The sequence below is a fragment of the Geotrypetes seraphini genome, chromosome 10 (assembly GCF_902459505.1).
Source record: "Geotrypetes seraphini chromosome 10, aGeoSer1.1, whole genome shotgun sequence".
Lineage (NCBI taxonomy): Eukaryota > Metazoa > Chordata > Amphibia > Gymnophiona > Dermophiidae > Geotrypetes > Geotrypetes seraphini.
In genome coordinates this window covers 24,418,769-24,436,339 of record NC_047093.1, presented here as the reverse complement: position 1 = coordinate 24,436,339, position 17,571 = coordinate 24,418,769, and the positions used below count along the sequence as shown (strand labels likewise).

At 48.0% G+C, this 17,571-nt stretch overlaps 1 protein-coding gene and 1 long non-coding RNA gene across 2 annotated transcripts in view; one reads left to right on the top strand and one right to left on the bottom strand.

Annotated features, from left to right (window-relative positions):
* CA10 (carbonic anhydrase 10) overlaps nucleotides 1-17,571 on the bottom strand; it is a 596,370-nt gene that overhangs the window by 418,808 nt on the left and 159,991 nt on the right. The window lies entirely within an intron of this gene.
* Nucleotides 1-17,571, top strand: part of LOC117367930 — a 404,819-nt gene that overhangs the window by 233,056 nt on the left and 154,192 nt on the right. The window lies entirely within an intron of this gene.

Genomic DNA, 17,571 nt, shown 5'->3' with positions numbered 1-17,571 from the left:
GCCCCCCCGACGTCCGATTCACCCCCGCAGGACCGCTCGCACCCCCACCCCGAAGGACCGCTCGCACGCACTCCCACCCGCACCCCCACCCTGAAGGACCGCTCGCACCCCCACATCCTCCTGACCCTAGCCCCCATCATGTAGAAGCTCCTACCGGTGTCCTGCTGCTTCCTCTTGGCAGTCCCGGCTAATCTGTGAGCCCTGCACCTGCGCGCCTTCCTCTTCCGGCGGTCCCGCCCTTTCTGTGACATCAGAGAAAGGGCGGGACCGCCGGAAGAGGAAGCAGCGCAGGTGCAGGGCTCACAGAAGGGCTGGGACCGCCAAGAGGAAGCAGCAGGACACCGATAGGAACTTCTACATGATGGGGGGGGTCGGGAGGCTGTGGGGGTGCGAGCGGTCCTTCAGGGTGGGGGTGCGGGAGCGGGTGGGAGTGCGTGCGAGCGGTCCTTCGGGGTGGGGGTGCGAGCGGTCCTGCGGGGGGATGAATCGGACGTCAGGGGGGGAACTATGTAAAAAAAAATTTGTACAACGCGCAAGGTTATGCACGGTTTGTAAAATTGTGTATAACGCGCGCGTTATATGCGTGAAAATACGGTAAGTCTGGTGCCCAAAGTTAGGGCATGGCAATTGGCGCTAAGTGCTTTTCTATAAAGGGTGTGGGCGCTTTATAGACTCGCGCTTAGCACCGAGCTTTTCTGGCACAATTTTTTAGCACCATTTATAGAATTCGGCCCTAAGGTCCTTAAGCACACATTTTATAGAATAGCGCCTAGCATTTTCGAGGAGCATTTCCTGGTGTCAGGTCAAAAGCGCGCCGGGACAAAGGCGCGCCCAGACAATTGAGCGCAGCGCGCGCCGCCGCACCGCTCTAAATTACTGTTTTTAGCGCTCCGACGGGGAGCGTGGGGGTGGGAACCCCCCACTTTACTTAATAGACATTGCGCCGTGTTGTGAGGGCGTTGTGGGGGGTTGTAACCCCATACATTTTACTGAAAACTTCACTTTTTCCCTGTTTTTAGGGAAAAAGTTCAGTTTACAGTAAAATGTGGAGGGTTACAACCCCCAAACCCCCCATAACGCCGGCGCGATGTCTATTAAGTAAACTGGGGGGGTTCCCCAACAAAACCCCCCGTCGGAGCCCCTAAAAACTGTAATTTAGAGCGGCACGGTGGCGCGCGCTGCGCTCAATTGTCGGCGCGCGCTTTTGTCTTTCGCGCTGTTGTCTATGAAACGCATTTCCTTGGGGGCCTCACTTCATTTCATCGGCTCCTCGGACATGATGGAGAACGTGACTTTTTAAAAAAATCTTATGGACAACTAAAACTAAGTAGTCTTCTGGCGTGTCAATCTAAAAAAAATTTTTACGGGGAGATGTGGAACAGCGGGAGAGTTCCACTCCTTTTGAGGACATGTCCGGGGGTCCGGACGGCTTTTCGAAACCCAGCACTTTGGGTTTTGAAAAGCCTCTTCTCAATCGTGTTGGGCAGGAGGCAATCCGCGCATTGCCTCCTGCCTGACCAAAGAAGGCAGCAGGGTATGGAGTTAGAGCAGGAATGGAGCAGAGATGGGCGGGGCCTGGGGGGTGGGTCTAGCCTGGGGCGAAAATGGGCGGACCTGGGGGGCAAGTCTAGGCTGTCCAGATTTTACAATCATAAAATCTGGCAACTCTAAGTATGTTGATACACACATATTTTTTGATTTAATACACTTATTAATTAAATTTACACTTCATCACTATTAAAGCACGCGTTGTGTTCCCTGTGATGGTAGAGAATGATACGGAGACCGTTTACCGCGGTAAACCCTGGTCACCGCAGTAAATCTGCAGGAATGGAGACATTTGCAACTGGTTTATCGCAGGAATGGGGACAAGACCTTTCACCGCCAAGACCTTTTACCGCCCTGTGGGAGCGGTGAAAAGTCTTGCTCCTGTGGTAAAAAAAATTGCTCCTGTTTCAGTCTCGACATCTCCTACCCAGCTCCTCTTACGCCTATTTTACCTTCAGGAGCCAGCTATGCCATGATGAAGACAGAAGGAACCCAAAACCAAAGCCTGAGACCAATATGATTTGAAGAATAAAGTTACCAGACAATAAAAGGTAGAAAACTAAATTTATTTTATATTTTGTGATTAGAATATTTCAGATTTCAATATGTATCCTGCTAGAGTTGGTATTAGACCTAACTGGGGACCGGAGAGCCCAGGCTGTGCTTCTTTAGCTTCCAGCTGGCTTAGGGCTCTCTCTCTCTGACCAGGGGGCAGTTTCCCTAGTTGCTCTCCCTTAACACTATTCCTGCCATGTGTGACTGATGTATTCTGTTAGCTTGATTTATTTGGTTTGTTCAGTTTTCACAATAGTGGAGGGGATATCTGTGAAAGGGAGGGGAGACAGGGGTTTTGTTGATCCTTGCTCTGTATTATTTCTGTTTATAAAATGACAATTATACAAAATATTGTCTCTTTTTATACTTTAATAAAATAAGTTCAGTATAAAATCATAACTATTTGAGGCTTGTACGGATGGGATCTGATATTTTGCATGGTGGGGACGGGGACTGAGCTCGTGGGGATGGGGCAGGGATGGGGACTGAACTCACAGGAACAGGGCAGGGAGGGGACTGAGCTCACACGGACAGGGCGGGAACGGTGGTAAATTTTTCCCCCGTGTCATTCTCTATGTAAATGGGCTTTTGGCTCTCTTCTGAAGCTTACTACCTCACACTGAGGGTTCATTTCTAAAAATGTATTTCAAAACTGTTTATTGTGTATGGGCGTTTGACCCGTATTGTACCAGTGTTTCTGATACTCTCTATGCTAGGTTCCATTGGCAAACGCTGCTTTTCTTCTGGTCTGCTTTTAAGTATCTTTGCAGCTTTAAGGATTTTTCTATTTTGTTTAGAGATTGTGATAACAGCAATTAGCATATCTGGGTTTAAAAAAGGCTTGGATAAGTTACTGGACTAAAAGTCCATAGATTGCTTTTGAGACTGACATGGGAGAAGCCACTGCTTGACCTGGGATCGGTAGCGTGGAATCTTGCTACTCTGGGGTTCTGGAATCTTGCTACCATTTTGAATTCTGGGATCTTGTTACTCTTTGGGGTTCTGGAATGTTGCTACTATTTGGGTTTCTGCCTGGTGCTAGTGACCTGGGTTGCCTACTGTGGAAACAGGATCATTTCTAGATCACTAATCCCACACAATACCCAACGTCCACTTCGATCATCTGATCAAAATTTACTTTCTGTACCCTCTTTGAAAATCATAGGGACAAGGAGATCAGACATGTTCACAGTGATGGGACCACAATGGTGGAATGCCCTTCCTCAGTATATTAGAACTGAACACGACATCGTAACATTTAAAAAACTTTTTAAAACTTATTTATTTAATGATGCTTTTAATACTTGAAATTTTTATTTGCTTTAGGGACACTTCTTAAACTGTGCTTTGGTTTTTTAACCCCTTACCTCTTGTTTTTACCTTATTTACCAAACTCAAGATTGTAACTTTTTAATTTCTTTCCTCCCGCCTCAAGTATGTATTTTATGTAATTATATTGTTAATATGTTAGTTTCTCTGTTTTTTTACTTGGATTATGTACATCGCCTAGCAATTTTAATAGGCGATTCATCAAATGTATAAATAAACTTGAAACTTGATACTGGGCTAGCTGGATATTCCTATGTTCTTATATAAGCCCTATTCTATAAATATGTGCGTTGTTGGCGTCTAACTTTGGCATATGTTACGATAGAATTGTCCTTCATGGTCCTTTGAATATCTGGTCCGGCATTACAATAACAAGCGATAAAACAAAACTTATTAAAAGCTTCTAACAAAAGTCTCTCTCTCTTCTATCGATCATTCGCATGGTAACAGAGAGTAGAAAAGCAACTTCTAATCTAATCTCCATTTCATTACAGTGACTTTAATACATCTTCTTTGTCTTTGAATTAAGTACTGAGTATGTGCATTGTAATTATCAGCCTTCGCACAATTAGAATTTTTCTCAATAGCTTTTTAGGTCTTTTGTCTTCCTGTTCTGGCAATGTTCATCTCACCTTGTCATGTTATAATGAAACAATTTTATATTTAAAACACATACAAATGTATGTTAAGAAATCCTATTAAGCGGAAACCATCCTTCTGTGTAAATTTTGTTACAGTGAGGAATAATTATGTGAGCCTATGAAGTTTTGAATGCTAATTAATATGTGTGACACCCATCACAAACAAGGTAATCTCTCATTCATCCTTAACCGAAGTAAACCTGTCAGGTTCTACAGATGTGGCAGATATTCCGTTTCTTAAAGAAATACCAATGAAAGAAGGAGAGGAAAGATACAGTGGAAACAAATATTTTCTTTTAGAGCACTGGTTCTCTAATCAATCTTCATCATGATCCATCCATCCAGCTTGGATTTCAAGCTATTCACAGAGATTTACTGAAGTTAATAAAATGTATTGTTCATGGCTTGAAAACCAAGTTGGATAGGTGGGTCTTAAAGTGTGCTGCTTATACAACTTTCTAAATTTTTTTTTTAATTTAGATTTGGCTTATTCCTGATTTGTGAAGGCATGTTCCATTCAGTGCAGTTCCCAAAGGTCTTATAATTTATGATCCTGATTTTTGGAGGTAAAGGCATCAGCATTGAAGATTCGTTGCTGGCCTGTCAAGAATTTGCTGCCCGGATTTATGTGGGCCCTGACTCAATATCAGCTGGGATCCATATACAGGGATTAGTCTCCCCCCTGCCCCTAATGCCAATCCCCTCCGGGACCCTAACAACATTATGCCAAGTCTTCCAATTTTGATCCCTCCAGATTCAAACCCCCCCCCCGACCCCCAATCCCTTCCTCCTGATTTTGGTCCCCATGATTCTGAACCTCCTGGAACCCTGATAACATTGCATAAGCTCTGCCCTCCTCTGTTCTAATTTCCTTCTGTTCTGACCCTTCCCATATGTAAGTAGGCTCCTCTCCCTAGTTTAACTTAAGGTCCCTGGTGGTCGAATGGATCATTGAGACAGGAGTGAGCCCCTCTCATTCTTGCCCCTTAGCAGCTGCTGTTACTTTAAAATGAAGGCTGTGACTGGCAGTAGTCTCACGGAACTACCACTAGAGGTCAGCCATCCATGTATATCAGAAACTGGCCTGTTTGAGTGTGATTTAATCAGGCAAGTGCTTCTCCTGCCTGCTTAAATCACTTTGAATATTGACCGGTCAATGATTTTACATGTGAGAGAAAGTTTCAGAAACAGAAGAAGTAAAAGAAAATATTTAGGGCTCCTTATACTAAACCACAGAAGAGCTTCTTACCGCAGGCCGGTGAGGTAAATAATCCAACACTATGAATGTTGGAGCATTTACCTCACCGGCCCATGGAAAGAATCTGTTCTGCATTTTAGTAAAACTTTTGAAAGGATATAGACCAGGGGTGGGCAACTCCGGTCCTCGAGGGCCGGAATCCAGTCGGGTATTCAGGATTTCCCCAATGAATATGCATGAGACCTATTTGCATGCACTGCTTTTCATGCATATTCATTAGGGAAATCCTGAGAACCCGACTGGATTCCGGCCTACCTTTAGGACACCTAGCGATGTCTAAGCACGCCTAGAGGCTGCTAGGCATGATTCTATAAATGGCGCCTAGAAGTTGATTCACAACTGCGTCTACCGGCGCCTACAAGTTTGTTTGTTTATTCATTTATATCCTGCCCTTACCCAGACACAGTTTGGCATCATTTATAGAATCAGGTCCACTATGCCCAGACCCTGCCCATATGTGAACGGCATGTAGCTACATTTTGGGCATGTGCAGGCAAATATGTGCACACGTGCATATACAAGTATATTAGTATTCTAAATAAGTATCCGCATAAATGTTAGCCTCCAATTTAGAGAATTGCCCCCCAATATTTTAAAGGTGCATGAATGAACCCCTTGCACATGAATGAAAACAAATTCCTTTGTTCACGGTATCGAAACAACAAAGAAATTGAAAACCAATGGGCCGATAGTGTATTTTCACATAGATAACGCGCACCCGTGTAAAACGCGCACACGGGTATAGCGCGCGAAAAACACAAATTTATGTACAGAAATTTTTATATACCGCGCACACCCGTATACCGCACATGCTGCCCAACTATCCCGTCACTGCCCGACTCTCCTTTCACCCGCCCCGACTCTCCTCTGGCCACCCCGACTCTCCTTTCGCCCGCCCCGACTCTCCTCTCCCCCTTGAAGTCCTGTCCCCACCCTGAAAACCTGATGCCCCCCCCAACGTCCGATTCACCCCCCCCCTCGCAGGACCGCTTGCACCCCCATCCCGAAGGACCGCTCACACGCACCCGCACCCCCCCCGAAGGACCGCTCGCACGCACTCCCACCCGCACCCCCACCCCCACAGCCTCCTGACCCCCCCATCATGTAGAAGCTCCTACCGATGTCCTGCTGCTTCCTCTTGGTGGTCCCGACTCCCCGACACGATCGGGGCAAGAGGGAGCTCAAGCCCTCTTGCCCCCCCCCGACTCCCCGACATATTGGGCAAAAGGGAGTCCAAGCCCTCTTACCCCGCCGACTCCCCAACTCCCCGACAATATCGGGCCAGGAGGGAGCCCAAGTCCTCCTGGTCCTGGCGACCCCCCCGCTAGTTGTTCGGGCCAGGAGGGAGCCCAAACCCTCCTGGCCACGGCGACCCCCTCCCCCCACCCCGCACTACATTACGGGCAGGAGGGATCCCAGGCCCTCCTGCCCTCGACGCAAACCCCCCTCCCCCCAACGACCGCCCCCCCAGCCGACCCGCGACCCCCTGGCCGTCCCCCACAACACCCCCACCCCCCTTCCCCGTACCTTTGTGTAATTGGCCGGACAGACGGGAGCCAAACCCGCCTGTCCGGCAGGCAGCCAACGACGGAATGAGGCCGGATTGGCCCATCCGTCCCAAAGCTCCGCCTACTGGTGGGGCCTAAGGAGCCTGGGCCAATCAGAATAGGCCCGGGAGCCTTAGGTCCCTCCTGGGGGCAGGGCCTTGGGCACATGGTCGGGTTGGCCCATGTGCCCCAGGCCCCGCCCCCAGGTGGGACCTAAGGCTCCCGGGCCTATTCTGATTGGCCCAGGCGCCTTAGGCCCCACCAGTAGGCGGAGCTTTGGGACAGATGGGCCAATCCGGCCTCATTCCGTCGTTGGCTGCCTGCCGGACAGGCGAGTTTGACTCCCGTCTGTCCGGCCAACTACACAAAGGTACAGGGAAGGGGGGTGGGGGGGTCGCGGGTCGGCTGGGGGGGGCGGTCGGAGGTTCTTGGGGGGGGGGCGGTCGTTGGGGGGGGGGGGGTTTGCGTCGAGGGCAGGAGGGCCTGGGATCCCTCCTGCCCGTAATGTAGTGCGGGGGGGGGGTAGGGGGTCGCCGTGGCCAGGAGGGTTTGGGCTCCCTCCTGGCCCGAACAACTAGCGGGGGGGGGGGGTCGCCAGGGCCAGGAGGACTTGGGCTCCCTCCTGGCCCGATATTGGCGAGGAGTTGGGGAGTCGGCGGGGCAAGAGGGCTTAGGCTCCCTTTTGCCCCGATCGTGTCGGGGAGTAGGGGGGGGGCAAGAGGGCTTGAGATCCCTCTTGCCCCGATCATGTCGGGGGTGCCGCAGTTGGTTGGGGCAAGAGGGCTTGAGCTCCCTCTTTCCCCGATCGTGTCGGGTGTCGGGACCGCCAAGAGGAAGCAGCAGGACACCGGTAGGAGCTTCTACATGATGGGGGGGGTCGGGAGGCTGTGGGGGTGCGAGCGGTCCTTCAGGGTGGGGGTGGGGGTGCGGGTGCGTGCGAGCGGTCCTTCGGGGTGGGGGTGCGAGCGGTCCTGCGGGGGGGGGGGAATCGGACATCGGGGGGAAACTATGTAAAAAAATTTTTGTACAACGCGCTCACGCGTATAACGCGCAAGGGTGTGCGCGGTACGTAAAAACCACGTATAATGCGTGTGTTATATGCGAGAAAATACGGTAATCAAAGTGATTAAATTGGCCAGAAATGCTCATTTTCGGCCGCACTTAAACAGTTAGCGCCACAGGAAAATAACTGGTTCGCGCCAATCTGAAAACCGGGTATTTGGGGACATTCTGGGACAGAGTCAACACTTACTCCCCTCCCCACACCTTTTACTAAGCCGTGTTAGAGGTTTCCACCGTGGCCTGGAGCACTATATGTGCTGATGCTGCATCGGTGTTCATAGAATTACTATAAACATCGGAGCGTTTAGCGCTCTGAGCTGCGGTAGAAACTAGAGAATGACACGGTGACAAAATTAATCACCGTTCCCGTCCCCGCGGATAACCGCGGGAAACCATCTTCATGTCATTCTTTAAGGAGAGAGGGAAGAATCTGAGTATGAATGGCCACAACTACTGACCCGCAAACTTTGCTTTGAAGAATGCTGGTGTAGAAGGACTGAGGTTGAAACAAACACTACAGAATGACACTCTGGTATCCAGAGCAGATATTGTGATGTCATAATGCCTCATTCCACCAGTGCCTAAGAGCCAATCACATCAGTGATGTCACAATGGCTTCATTATCCTTGGCTCACATAAGAATCAGAGTATGAATGGCCACAACCACTGACCCTCAAGCTTTGCTTTGAAGAATGCTGGTGTAGAAGGACTGAGGTTGAAACAGACACTACAGAATGACAGTCTCTGGTATCCAGATATTGTGATGTCATAAAGCCTCATTCCACCAGTGCCTAAGAACCTATCACATCAATGATGTCACAATGGCTTCATTATCCTTGGCTCACATAAGAATCAGAGTATGAATGGCCACAACCACTGACCCGCAAGCTTTGCTTTGAAGAATGCTGGCGTAGAAGGACCGAGGTTGAAATAGACACTAGAAAATGATATGGGATTATTTCCCGTGGTTATCCGCGGGGATGGAAACGGTGATGAATTTTGTTACCGTGTCATTCTCTAGTAGAAACCTCTATTGCAGCTTATTAAAAGGGGGCCTTAGCTGTTTAAGTGCCAGTAGTCAGCATATAACCAGCCAGAGTAACCAGATAGTCAGTTCTATCTTTATAATAACCCACAGCCAGTTAAGTTCTGAATATCACACCTAACTAGCGATGCATTAACCAACTCTGTATACCTGGATATTCAATGCTGGAGCCCAGACATGGCCTGGCATTGGATTTTCAGGATTAACACCTGTGGCTGTCGGCAAAATGATGATTATATAAGGCCCCAAGACTAAAAATTAGGGAAATCACCAAGGAACCTTATATTGTTTTTACAGCTTAATCGAATTTCAACCATACCAAGTCTATCTGTTGCTGTCACGATGCCTTTGAAATGAAATTCATTTTGATATGCGAAAATCAGAGGGCATTCAGAAGAGTAGAAAAGACATTAAAAAAAAAAAAAAAACTGTTTTAGCTCATATACATGATTAAAAGAAATCAGATATGTCTAGTCCACAAAAGTGGAAGCAATTGCATTGAGGCCCAGAAGGATCAGAATCCTATTCATTTAAGCTAAGGTCTTCACACCTTAGCGCCTTGATGTAACATTAATAGAAAAATACTGCTGTAATTTCAATCCAACAAAAATCTAAAGAAAATGTTTAATAATGCTTAATAAAGCCTCTTTGCCCTCCTTTGCTTCCAAGAGTTTCTCAGGGATAATGTGAACTCTGTTATTACTAATCCAGACTATCCTACATGTAACTTTGCAACCCCTTGGGAATGGCTTCCTTCTGGGTGGCTACCCTTTGAGAGCTTTCTTCCTCCAAGCAATGGGATGCAGTAGAATTCTAGTGCAATTCTTGAAAACTTTGCTCTCCTGAACTTTGTCCAGGGATTAGAACATAAGAACAACCATACTGGGTCAGACCAATGGTTCGTCTAGCCCTCTTTCCAACGGTGGCCAATCCAGGTCACAGTACCTGGCAGAAACCCAACCCAGAAAATCTCCTCTTGAGGCCAACCTTCACCGCGATGGTCACTATAGTTAAAAAAAAAAAAAAGTTATAGTGGACTTAGAAAAGGTTCATAGAAGTGCGGCTAAAATGATGAAGTGAATGGAACTCCTCTTCTGTGAAGAAAAGCTTAAGAGGTTATGGCTTTTCAGCTTGGAGAAGAGAGAGCTGCGGGATCGAAGAAACTGTATTGTATACCCCCTTGCCATTTGCATGTTCTCCAAGTTTACATATCCATATCCTGATTGCAGCACAACTGACAGAAGATTGTAAGGGATGTGATCACATCACACCATTTCTACAAAAACGTCACTGACCACCAGTACAATACAGGGATAAATGTAAAAATTTAAGTCTGATCTTCGAAGTTCTTAAAGGAAATGAGCCACTGTAGTTGAAGAAGAGGATGTCCAGGGAGAGGCAATTTCCATTGGATTTAGCACCCTCAATAATTCCGAGACGTTGGCTCATAAGAACATAAGAATAGACTTACTGAGTCAGACCAATGGTCCATCAAGCCCAGTAACCTGTTCTCACAGTGGCCAATCTAGGTCACGAGTACCTGGACAAAACCCAAAGAGTAGCAACATTCCATACAGAATCCCAAAGAGTAGCAAGATTCCGGAATCCCAGAGAGAAACAAGATTCTAGAATCCCAAAGAGTAGCAACTTTCCATGCTACCAATGGCTTCCCCCGTGTGTTTCTCAATAACAGACTATGGACATTTCCTCCAGGAAATTGTCCAAACCTTTCTTAAAACCAGCTACGCTATCCTCTCCTATGAGTTGTAGTAGCAAGAGTTGCTTATCTACTCCGTCTCCCGCTGAGATCATTTCCATGCACATTTGTGACTCCATGTGCAATTTTTCCTTACGTTAGTCACTCTTATTTTCTACCTAAATTCCTGTTATTTTTTTTCTTATCTGTCTACAGGTTCCACCTCCACTTTGTTGCTATGCTGCATTGTACTGAATCCAAAATGTACCAGAAGCTGCTGTCGATGTCGCCTCACAGCCACTCTGCCCCTTGAATGTAATTGCCTTGGGCTTCCAAATTTGAAAGGGACAAGTGTATTATTTATTGCACACCATAATATGGACCTTGACTTAAAACGCCTGAGAGAAAGAAACAACAACATGGGGTGAGAAATGTTCTCTCTCCCGTCTGTTAATTATAGAAGGTCTTTTACTTCCCTGGTAGGTGTTTCAGCTGAACGGAGCAACACAGATTTTGATGTCTGTAGAGTTCTCAAGGGTTTGTGTGTTTTTATATAGCTGCTGGCTATTGTCTACAATGGAAAACAAATTTTGAGCCATTTTCAATAAAACAACACCGAAAAAAAGTGGCATGATCCAACCAGGGCAGAAGAAGAGGGAGAAAAGGGAATAAACTTGGTAGATAAGAACAGGTTGTTCACCTTCTCCAAGGTAGGGAGAACGAGAGGGCACTCTCTAAAATTGAAAGGGGATAGATTCCATACAAACATAAGGAAGTTCTTCTTCACCCAGAGAGTGGTAGAAAACTGGAACACTCTTCCGGAGGCTATCATAGGGGAAAACACCCTCCAGGGATTCAAGACAAATTTAGGCAAGTTCCTGCTGAACCAGAATGTACGCAGGTAGGGCTAGTCTCAGTTAGGGCTCTGGTCTTTGACCAGAGGGCCGCCGTGTGAATGGACTAACCCAGCAGCGGCAATTCTTATATTCTTAAAAGGAACAGCTAAAGTGGCATGAAGACTGCAAAGACTTAGAGGGGGGCCCTTTTCCTAAATGACATTAAGGGCGAACGCTCTACAGCAAAATGCCTTAACACATTTTGCAATTAATTTTCATGTCAGCATGTGCAACCGTGTGTTTTTGTGTTTTGAAAATTTTTTATGGCGGCAGCGTGGAATGGGCGGAGAATGGGTACGTTAACTGGCTAATGTGCAAGACTGGAAAAATATATTTTTTAAAAAAGCTTACCATTATGCAGGAAAATTCTGTGTTAAAATGCCTAAGGCTGGACTCTAGCCTGGTTTAGTTAAAAGGCCAAGAAAGCGGAAGAGTAAAAACAACCACACAAAAATTGTCCAAACAGAAAAAAAAGTGGAAGAAGCCACACAGCATCAGGATGACAACAGGAGTACTTAATAACCTCCCCTTTTATAGAAACACTAGTGTTTAAGCCCGTTACATTAACGGGTGCTAGAGTAGATGTCTGTCTGTCTGGGGGTTTTTTCTTTGTCTCTCTCTCTTCTTGGACGTTGTCTGTCATTCTTTCTGTCTGTGTCTCTCCCTGGCCCCCTGCCTGCCTGTATTTCTTTGTTACGCCATGCCTGCCTGTCTCTCCATGGCCCCCTTCCTATGTCCATAGTATCCCATCCTATATCCTTAGTGCCCTCAGTGCCTCCTTCCTATGTCCTTATTGTCCTATCCTATGTCCTTAGTACCCTCAGTGCCTCCTATGTCCTTAGTGCCCCTTCCTATGTCCTTAATGCCCCTTCCTATGTCCTTAGTGCCCTCAGTGCCTCCTATGTCCTTAGTGCCCTCAGTTCCCCTTCCTATGTCCTTAGTGCCTCCTTCCCATGTTCTTAGTACCCCTTCCTATGTCCTTAGTGCCCCCAGTGCCTCCGTCCTGTGTCCATAGTGCCCCCAGTGCCTCCTTCCCATGTCCTTATTGCCCCCAGTGCCTCCATCCGGTGTCCTTAGTGCCCCATTGTCTCCGTCCTGTGTCCTTAATGTCCCCAGTGCCTCTGTCCTGTGTCCTTAGTGCCCTCAATGCCTCCTGTGTCCTTAGTGCCCCCCAGTGCCTCCTTCCTATGTCTCCCTCACTGCCTTCCAGACTTTGTCTCACCCCCACCCTCCGAAGCCAGCCTGCCTGCCTGCCTCCCTCCCATCCCCCTTTGCAGTATAACCCTTGAGAAGCATGTTTCCATCTTCCCCCCCCCCCGCCACTATCGCTGCCATGTAGCTGGCCCCACTGACCCTCCCATGGCGAGTCGACCGACGAGCCTCCTGGCTCTGGAAGCATCTGCAGCACTCTGGGTGCGCTGCTTTGCGGCCTTCTGATGCCCTGATTTCCTCTGCTGCGTCTCTGATGATGTCATCATGGGCGCGGCAGAGAAAATCGGGGCGGTGGAGGGCCGCGAGACAGCGTGTTTGTAGTGCTGCGTTCGCTGCTGTAGGCTGGAGGTTTGTGGTGGTCTCATGGTGGGAGGGGAGGGTGGGAGGGTCAATGGGGGTTTGGGTGCGGCGGGGGGGGGCGACGATGACGAACTGGATAACAGAACCCTAGGTGCGTATGCGCACTCCTACCTGCCACAGACCTACTGATCATGGAACACGCAAGTGGGAGTGCGCATGCGCACTTAGGGTTTTATTATTATAGATAGAAGCATGATGGCAGATAAAGGCCAAATGGCCCATCTAGTCTGCCCATCCGCAGTAACCATTATCTCTTATGAAGCCGTATTTGCCTTTTTTATCGCCGGCCAGCAGCAGTAAAATCTCTGATGCTCAAAGAATTCCTATGAGTGCCGCGGCCGGTGATAAAAAACACTAACGCAGCTTCATAAAAAGGGGGTAAAACTGTCAAACTCATTCACAATGCAAAGAAATATGACCATGTCACTCTGCTTCTTTGTGAATCCCACTGGCTACCAGTCTCCCATTGTCCATCTTTTTTAGACAAACTACTCATTCCCTATTCTTCTCCTCCACGCATTGAGATCTGCCGACCAGAACCTTTTAACCGTCCCATCAATTAAAGAACTTTTCTACACTCGTAATACAGTATTAATTTCTCCGCTGTTGCACCTACCCTTTGAAACGCCATGCCATCCCACCTCCATCTCGAAAATCTCCTTAACAACTTCAAGTCTAGACTCAAGACTTTTCTACTTCAAGATGCCTTTCAAAATACAAGCTAGACTTCTCCTTAGATATCCAGAAGCATTCACTATGAACCGCTTTTAAGAAGCGACCCTCCTCTCCCTATTTGGTTTTCCCCCTCCGCCTCCTTCCTTCATTTTAATTTTATTTTCACTTAGATGTATTTATAATATCTTTCCTCCCTTATTACCTTATGTATCATCCCCTCCCATCCCAATCGTCTTTGCCATTCCCCCCTTTTTTTTATTTATTTAAAAAATGTTTGGGTTTTTTTTTTAAATAAATTGGAAATTTTAGCTTTGTAAACCGACCAGATATTTGTTGATGGCTGGTCTATCAAATTATAAACAAACTTAGAAACTCGGGGCTCCTTTTGTCAAGCCACGCTAGCGGTTTAACGCACGTAATACCACGTGCTAAACCACCGGCTGCGCTAGCCGCTAATGCCTCCCTTGAGCAGGCGGTAATTTTTAGGCCATTCATACGCTGATTCTTCCCTCTCTCCTTAAAGAATGACATGAAGATGGTTTCCCCGTGGTTATCCGCGGGGACGGGAACGGTGATGAATTTTGTCACCATGTCATTCTCTACTAAGTACCCTTTTTTGTCTTGGACATATACAGTGCTGGTGCTCAGATATGCTTGTACTAACAGCACATTTTTTATTATTATTTCAGCTAAGTTATAGTTCTACCTTTATCAAGATATGTGGTCATGGGATTTTTTTATTTTTTGCTATTCAGCAGCCTGCGCACAGACTTATCTCCGGAGTTCGCTTTCACACAGGCTAAAGCTTGTTTGTGGTTTTAATTGATCCCTTCTCAACTTGGGACCCCTGATGAAGGCGTGTTTTCCAAAACACGGACCGTGTCATTCTCTACTCGCTGTAAGTGCATCTTTCTCTGGACTAGCCTGTGTCCCTCATGTATCCCTGAGTGAGGCTTCGTTAATCCCCTCTCCTGCTCTTAACCTCCAAAACTAGGAAGCCAACAGGCTTTCATGTTCAGAAACTGGAAAAGGCAGCACAGTTTTCTCTGCAGGCGAGATTTTTGCTGCGTTGTCTGTCTGCGGAAGTGTGGCTGAAGTGCAGCCAGTCAAAAGAAAAAAAGGCGGCAGTTTCTGACAAAATGACCGGACTTCCTGCAATACCTATCCCCTCCCTCTTTGAGAGTCTGAGGCATAAGTGCTTCCTTCTTACTTAATGCAAGCTGCTAAGAGACGTCATTGCTATGCTATGCTACGTCAAAGCTATGAGATTTGGATTAGAGAATGACACGGGGAAAAAAATCTGTCCCCGTCACTGCCCTGTCACCGGACCACTGTCCCCATCACCGCCACGTCCCCTTCACTGCCCCGTCCCCGTAGCATCCACCCTTCCCTCTCGCCACCTGACCGCCCTTCAGCGGCCCGAGAATCTCCCTCCCTGCCACCGTGTCATTCTCTAATCTGCACCACTCCAGTCCAAGCTCTTTTCTTTGCACCCGGAAGTTGCGTCAGAGGAGAAGCTTCCGCCCACACACACGCGACTGTGCAGGCAGGCAGGCTTTGCCAGCTTCAGGAATTTTTTTACAAAAGCACCGTGAAGGTAAGGGGGAGGGAGGGAGATAGATTTGGCCGTAGGTAGGTAGGGAGGGGGGTCACGTGCGATCGATAACCGTGTGCCTTCCCTCCCTTAACTGCGTGGACAAGGCCATTCACTGCTCCACGGGGTGGTGGATGGCCTTGTCCCCGTGCCCGCAGTGAGCACTTTCCCCCCCCCCCCCACCGTTTCGGCGGGTAACTGCCACCATGTCATTCTGTAATTTGGATATATCAGACAGGGATAGGCTTCTTTGGATGCTTGTCCCCACCCCTTCTTCTCCCACTTCCAGAGTAACTTCATTGTGATATGCACATACCCATGGCAAAAAAATGGGATCTTTTCCAGATAAGCCCCGCCACTAATGGAAAAAGTGGACGCGCCGAAAGTTAAGCCCCGCCACCTTTTGCCAGCGCAAGCAACCTTAACCAGTGAAGTTCTCAGCACAACGGCCCCACAATGCGGCGCGATGTGTATAAAGTAAAGTGGGGGGGTTCCCCCCCATGCCCCCCCGTCGGAGCACCCAAAAAAGATTATAAAAAAGAGGATATGAAACTTAACATTATAAAAAAATAGGATAAACTGTCGACCATTTTTTTAAGGGCTCCGACGGGGGGGGGGGGGGGGAGAAACCCCCCCCCACTTTACTTTCTACAGATCGCGCCTCTTTTTTATAATTTTTTTGGGTGGCGGGAGTTAACTTTTTGGCGGGGCTTATCTGGAAAAGATCCTAAAAATGGATGTGACAAATGGTTATTCGGGTAAAGTCATGGGCTTGTGAAATTTGTGGTAAAAAATGAATAAATATGCTTCTATAGGTCACAGTTTACCATTTGCATGAAAACTAATATACACCCTAAGAAATACCTTTAAAACAAATAGGAGGAATATTTTTCACTGAAAGAATAGTTAATCCCTGTAACTTGTTGCCAGAGGATATGATAACAGCGGTTAGTGTAGCTGGGGTTCAAGAAAGGTTTGACAAGTTCCTGGAGAAAAAAAATCCATAGTTTGCTTTTAGGACAGACACGAGGGAAGCCACTGCTTGCCCTGGGATCAGTTGCATGGAATGTTGCTACTTTTTGGCATTCCGGAATCTTGCTACTCTTTGAATGGAATTCTTGATACTCTTTGGGATTCTGCATGGAATGTTGCTACCGTTTGGGTTTCTGCCGGGTACTTGTGATTGGCCACTGTGGCTGGGCTAGATGGACCACTGGTCTGGCCCGCTCTGGCTATTCTTATGCTCTTACATTCATATGATTAATACTAGTCTTTAAGCCCGTTACATTAACGGGTGCTAGAGTAGATGTCTGTATGTATGGTGTGTTGTTTTTTTTATTTGTCTCTCTCCCTGGACGCTGTCTGTCTGTCATTCTTTGTGTCTGTGTCTCTCCCAGGTCCCCTGTCTGTGCGTCTTTCTTTCTGTCTGTCTCCCTGGCCCCCCCTGCTTGCCAAAGCAGCCCCCTTTCACCTCTCCCCCTGTTGTGCAATGCCTGCCTGCTTCGTGGCCCCCCTTCTGTTCCTCCCTCCCCCCCGATTGCTGTCTGCCCCCAGCACAACTCTTCCCCCAAAGCAGCCCCCTTTCCCCCTGTTGTGCAATGCCTGCCTGCTTCAAGGCCCCCCATCTGTTCCTCCCCCCGATTGCTGTCTGGTCCCAGCACACCCCTCCCCCCAAAGCAGCCCTCTTTCCTGCCTGCTCCATAGTCCTTCTTTTTTGTTTCCCCTCCCGTTCTTCCCCTCCCTCCATCCACCCATGGTTGCTTCCGCCGCTGCCGCTCCTGTTCAAAGCGGCCTGCTTAGGTTCACGAACGGCTGTAGTGAACCTCGCAGGCTGCTCTCCATATGGTAGCATGTTCCCTCTGACGCAATCGCGTCAGAGGGAACGTGCTCCATGTGAAGAGCGGCCTGCGAGGTTCGCTACAGCCTGCCGCAAACCTCAGCAGGCCGCTTCAAACAGGAGCAGAAGCAGTTGATGTGGGAGGGGGGACTCGTGGACGTGTTCCCTACCGGACACTGCCGCCGCCAGCGCTGCTCCGCACCCCCTTCATCTTGTCCTCTGGTGTGCCAAGCCAGCGCATGCGTGTAAGCCGCTGGCCATGGATGGACACAGCACTTGTCAGCTACCCACATCCTCTGATTTGATTTGAGACATC